The sequence below is a fragment of the Hemitrygon akajei genome, chromosome 8 (assembly GCF_048418815.1).
Source record: "Hemitrygon akajei chromosome 8, sHemAka1.3, whole genome shotgun sequence".
Classification (NCBI taxonomy): Eukaryota; Metazoa; Chordata; class Chondrichthyes; order Myliobatiformes; family Dasyatidae; genus Hemitrygon; species Hemitrygon akajei.
Window position 1 is genome coordinate 65,960,181 of NC_133131.1, and position 6,386 is coordinate 65,966,566.

General features: G+C 44.6%; 1 non-coding gene across 1 annotated transcript; it reads left to right on the plus strand.

The window, feature by feature from the left end:
* Positions 1-359: 359 nt before the first annotated feature.
* trnat-agu (transfer RNA threonine (anticodon AGU)) lies at positions 360-433 on the plus strand. The gene has a single exon. It is a non-coding gene; the product is annotated as a tRNA-Thr (tRNA).
* The last annotated feature ends 5,953 nt before the right edge of the window (positions 434-6,386 follow it).

Sequence of the window (6,386 nt, forward strand, 5' to 3'; positions counted from 1 at the left end):
AAAGGCGAGGGAGAGCTGTTATCACGGGGCATTAATCAGGCATTATTTAGGCGTAGAGTATAGGAAACCCGGCATTGACAGTCCTTCCAAACGGATCATGAAGCTTTAGGACTGATGAATCCTCTACTGATTTCCAACTGAGTGTCTGAATTGGAGCTACGTCCTGAAAGCGAGTGAGCTGTGGTGAGAGTAGGAACTTTTATTATACACACAGAATAATGGGTAAGTCTCTATGTACAGTCTACATTGTTTTATCTCATCTCTGCAATCTGAAGCTCAAGCCTTTCTCTCGCAAGCAGACGAAGAAGATAAGTTAATACAAGTAAAAATTCATTATTCCAGCTGCTGGAAAGCGCGAGGGCTCCGTGGCTTAACTGGTCAAAGCGCCTGTCTAGTAAACAGGAGATCCTGGGTTCAACTCCCAGCAGAGCCTTTACTTTATCGAGGACATCTTACAATAAACCTCAAGCCCCACACGTCCACAGCATCCTCCACCCAACCTGGAGAATTCTGCAGCTTCACTGTGATATTGTTGACACTGACATAATTTCCAATACTGGATCCCATGACGATTTATGAATTTCACATTTTCTTCTGCAAAATACACTTTAATCCTTGTGGGAAAAGATTAACGCGCTTCCTCACGATGGCAGCTGTGGGATTGGAAACCTCGTCTCCTTGGAAACTAGAACCTTAATCCACCGCTCGGCCATATTACCACGTTTGCATACTATCACAGCAATAATGACTTGAATTGCTTGACCAAGTTTACCTTGAAAGTTTTATACAATCAGTGTATACTTTGAAACATCTCAGAATTATCTGCTTGAAGCTTGATGCACTTTCCATTTTCCAATCCATCCAATAGATCTTCAAAGCAGACCGGAGACAACGGTGGAACAGAGTTGTCTCTTCACACTGCCGGATGGCAGACAATGGTTTTACAAGTGTCATTGCAAGGACACTAATTTCCGTGAGTGTTTTCAGTGTACAGATGGGATACAGATGGAGGCCTGGGAAGGAGGGAAGATATACAAAGGAGAGAAGGAGTGAGGTAGTTTTCTTTTGGAAGAGGACAGCGAGGCTTTGAGAAGAAGTGCGGCGGCGGCCATTTTCAAATTGCTTCTCAGATCGGAGTTCTGAGAGGTGGGACTGCGCAGGCGCGTGAAGGAGGCCTGGGAAGGAGGGAAGATATAAAAAGAACGCAGCCTTAAGCAGCGGGCAGCTTCGTTTGCGGGCAGCGGAGTGAGCCGGGAGCAGAGTGTAGGGCTTGGGCTTAGAGGGCTTAGGCGGAAGAGGGCACAGTAGGCTTATCTTTTAGTTCTTCTTGTTATTTTCAGTTATTCAGGAAGTATGAGTGTGAGGGCAGCTTGTTGTTCTCGGTGTCAGATGTGGGAGATCCTGGAGTCTCCGAGCCTCCCGGACGTCCACATCTGCGCCAGGTGTGTCGAACTGCAGCTCCTGAGGGACCGAGTTAGGGAACTGGAGCTGCAGCTCGATGACCTTCGCCTGGTCAGGGAGAGTGAGGAGGTGATAGAGAGGAGTTACAGGCAGGTGGTCACTCCGGGGCCACGGGAGGCAGATAGGTGGGTCAAGGTCAGGAAGGGGAAGGGGCAGGTACTAGAGAGTACCCCAGTGGCTGTACCCCTTGACAATAAGTACTCATGTTTGAGTACTGTTGGGGGGGACAGCCTACCTGGAGGAAGTGACAGTGGCCGGGCCTCCGGCACAGTGGACGGCCCTGTAGCTCAGAAGGGTAGGGATAGAAGAAAGAGGACCATAGTAATAGGGGACTCGATAGTCAGGGGTTCAGACAGGCGGTTCTGTGGAGGTGATCGGGAGTCCCGGATGGTAGTTTGCCTCCCTGGTGCCAGGGTCCTGGACGTTTCTGATCGCGTCCAAGATATCCTGAAGTGGGAGGGTGAGGAGCCAGAGGTCGTGGTACATGTAGGTACCAATGACATAGGTAGGAAAGGAGAAGAGGTCCTGAAACGAGAGTATAGGGAGTTAGGAAGGCAGTTAAGAAGAAGGACCGCAAAGGTAGTAATCTCAGGATTACTGCCTGTACCACGCGACAGTGAGAGTAGGAATGGAATTAGGTGGAGGATGAATGCGTGGCTGAGGGATTGGAGCAGGGGGCAGGGATTCAAGTTTCTGGATCATTGGGACCTCTTCTGGGGCAGGCGTGACCTGTTCAAGAAGGACGGGTTACACTTGAATCCTGGGGGGACCAATATCCTAGCGGGGAGGTTTGCTAGGGCTACGGGGCAGACTTTAAACTAGTAAGATGGGGGGGGCGGAAATCAATTTGAGGAAACTATGGGAGAGGAGGTTAGTTCACCAGTAGAGCAAGTAAGTAGACAGTGTGTGAGGGAGGAAAGGCAGGTGATGGAGAAGGGATGCGCTCAGCCCGAAGATGTAGGGGAGAAGAAAGAAAAGGATAATAAATTTGAATGCATTGCTAGGGATGAAAAGAGAGGAGGAGGTGGAGAGTATCTTAAATGTATCTATTTTAATGCTCGGAGCATTGTAAGAAATGTGGATGAGCTTAAAGCGTGGATTGATACCTGGAATTATGATGTTGTAGCTATTAGTGAAACATGGTTGCAGGAAAGGTGTGATTGGCAACTAAATATTCCTGGATTTAGTTGCTTCAGGTGTGATAGAGTAGGAGGGGCCAGAGGAGGAGGTGTTGCTTTGCTTGTCCGAGAAAATCTTATGGCGGTGCTTTGGAATGATAGATTAGAGAGCTCCTCTAGGGAGACTATTTGGGTGGAATTGAGGAATGGGAAAGGTGTAGTAACACTGATAGGAGTGTATTATAGGCCACCTAATGGGGAGAGTGAGTTGGAAGAGCAAATGTGTAAGGAGATAGCAGATATTTGTAGTAAACACAAGGTGAGTGATTGTGGGAGATTTTAATTTTCCACACATAGATTGGGAAGCTCATTCTGTAAAAGGGCTGGATGGTTTAGAGTTTGTGAAATGTGTGCAGGATAGTTTTTTGCAACAATACATAGAAGTACCGACTAGAGATGGGGCAGTGTTGGATCTCCTGTTAGGGAATGCGATAGGTCAGCTGACAGATGTATGTGTTGGGGAGCACTTCGGGTCCAGTGATCAAAATAGCATAAGCTTCAATATAATTATGGAGAAGGACAGGACTGGACCTAGAGTTGAGATTTTTGATTGGAGAAAGGCTAACTTTGAGGAGATGCGCAGGGATTTAGGGAGAGTGGATTGAGTCAAGTTGTTTTATGGGAAGGATGTAATAGAGAAATAGGGGTCATTTAAAGGTGAAATTATGAGGGTACAGAATCTTTATGTTCCTGTTCGGTTGAAAGGAAAGGTTAAAGGTTTGAAAGCGCCATGGTTTTCAAGGGAGATTAGAAACTTGGTTCGAAAAAAGAGGGATGTCTACAATAGATATAGGCAGCATGGAGTAAAGGAATTGCTCGAGGAATATAAATAATGTAAAAGGAAACTTAAGAAAGAGATTAGAAAAGCTAAAAGAAGTTATGAGTTTGGTTTGGCAAATAAGGTGTAAGTAAATCCGAAAGGCTTCTACAGTTATATTAAAAGCAAGAGGATAGTGAGGGATAAAATTGGTCCCTTAGAGAATCAGGGTGGTCAGCTATGTGTGGAGCCGAGGGAGATGGGAAAGATTTTGAACGATTTCTTCTCTTCGGTATTCACTAAGGAGAAGGATATTGAATGGTGTAAGGTGTTGGAAACAAGTAAGGAAGTTATGGAACCTATGACAATTAATGAGGTGGAAGTACTGGCGCTTTTAAGAAATTTAAAAGTGGATAAATCTCCGGATCCTGACAGGATATTCCCCAGGACCTTGAGGGAAGTTTGTGTAGAGATAGCAGGAGCTCTGACGGAGATTTGTCAGATGTCATTAGAAACGGGGATTGTGCCGGAGGATTGGCGGATTGCTCGTGTGGTTCCATTGTTTAAAAAGGGTTCTAGAAGTAAGCCTGGCAATTATAGACCTGTCAATTTGACATCAGTGGTGGGTAAATTAATGGAAAGTATTCTTAGAGATAGTATTTATAATTATCTGGATAGACAGGATCTGATTAGAAGTAGCCAGCATGGATTTGTGCGTGGAAGGTCATGTTTGACAAACCTTATTGAATTTTTTGAAGTAGTTACGAGGAATGTTGACGAGGGTAAGGCAGTGGATGTAGACTATATGGACTTCAGCAAGGCCTTTGACAAAGTTCCACATGGAAGGTTAGTTAAGAAGGTTCAGTCGTTAGGTATTAATGCTGGAGTAATAAAATGGATTCAACAGTGGCTAGATGGGAGATGCCAGAGAGTAGTGGTGGATAATTGTTTATCGGGATGGAGGCCGGTGACTAGCGGGGTGCCTCAGGGATCTGTTTTGGGCCCAATGTTGTTTGCAATATACATAAATGATCTGGATGATGGGGTGGTAAATTGGATTAGTAAGTATGCTGATGATACTAAGGTAGGAGGTGTTGTGGATAATGAGGTGGGTTTTCAAAGCTTGCAGGGAGATTTATGCCGGTTAGAAGAATGGGCTGAACGTTGGCAGATGGAGTTTAATGCTGAGAAGAGTGAGGTTCTACATTTTGGCAGGAATAATCCAAATAGAACATACAGGGTAAATGGTAGGGCATTGAGGAATGCAGTGGAACAGAGAGATCTAGGAATAACAGTGCATAGTTCCCTGAAGGTGGAGTCTCATGTAGATAGGGTGGTGAAGAAGGCTTTTGGAACGCTGGCTTTTATAAATCAGAGCATTGAGTACAGAAGTTGGGATGTAATGTTAAAATTGTACAAGGCATTGATAAGGCCAAATTTGGAATATTGTGTACAGTTCTGGTCACTGAATTATAGGAAAGATATCAATAAATTAGAGAGAGTGCAGAGACGATTTACTAGGATGTTACCTGGGTTTCAGCACTTAAGTTACAGAGAAAGGTTGAACAAGTTAGGTCTCTATTCATTGGAGCATAGAAGGTTGAGGGGGGATTTGATCGAGGTATTTAAAATGTTGAGAGGGATAGATAGAGTTGACGTGAATAGGCTGTTTCCATTGAGAGTAGGGGAGAGTCATACGAGAGGACATGATTTGAGAGTTTGGGGGCAAAAGTTTAAGGGAAACACGAGGGGGCATTTCTTTACTCAGAGAGTGATAGCTGTGTGGAATGAGCTTCCTGTAGAAGTAGTAGAGACCAGTTCAGTTGTGTCATTTAAGGTAAAATTGGATAGTTATATGGACAGGAAAGGAGTGGAGGATTATGGGCTGAGTGCGGGTAGGTGGGACTAGGTGAGATTAAGAGTTCGGCACGGACTAGGAGGGCCGGAATGGCCGGTTTCCGTGCTGTGATTGTTATATGGTTATATGGTTATTATATACTCACCTTTCCAGTAGATGCGCAGAGCAAAATATACCTATTTTCTTAAGTTCAGCGTCCTTTTCCCGCTTACACCAAGATGTGCAAGGATTTTATTCAAATGAGGCAATCCCAGATTTCTCATCCAGACGTTGCGTATTGAAACGCTCATATTGGTAGCATTTAGCGCCGGGCGGGCAGTATGGCAGAACTGCGGATGAGCCAGCAGGTTTACAAATAGATGATGGATGCAGCGTGAATGTAAGCCAATGATTGGGTACAAATACAGACAGAGCAACGAGTTAAATCGCACACAGAGGTAAAATTCAAAAAGGTGAAGAATGTAGGACGAAAGCTGCTGTATTTGAATGCATGTAGCATTCCGAATAAGGTAGACGAACTTGTGGCACAGTTAGACATTGGTCATTATGTCGTTTGTGGGCATCACTGAGTAGTGGTTGAAAGAAGGCTTAATATCAAAGGATATTCATTGGGTCGAAAAGACAGGCAGGAAAGCATAGGCAGTGGTGTGGCTCTGTTGGTAAGAGATGGAATTACATCTTTAGAAAGAGGTGACATCGGGTCAGGCAATGTTGAATCTTTGTGGATGGACTTAAAAACTGCAAAGGAGAAAATCCAGATTGGTAGAAAAAGTGAGCGGATTGCCAGTTGGATGATTAAGAAGATTTTAAAATCCATCAAATGGCTATTCAAAAAGTTACAAGAAGGGGAAAACAATATATATGAGTGCAAGCCATCCAACAGTTTAAAGCAGGATACCAAAAGTAATGGGTAATTTGCATCCAGAGGTCCGTAAGTGTCAGGGAGCAGAAGTGACTGCCATTGCTATTACAAAGGTAAATGTCCAAGGCAAAATCAAAGGTCTTAAGGTGGATAAGTCACCTGGGCTCGATTGACTACATCCAAGAGTCCGAGAGAGGTTGCCGAAGAGATAGTTATGATCTTTCAAGAATTGCTTGATTCTGGTATAGCACTGGAGGACTGGAAGATTGC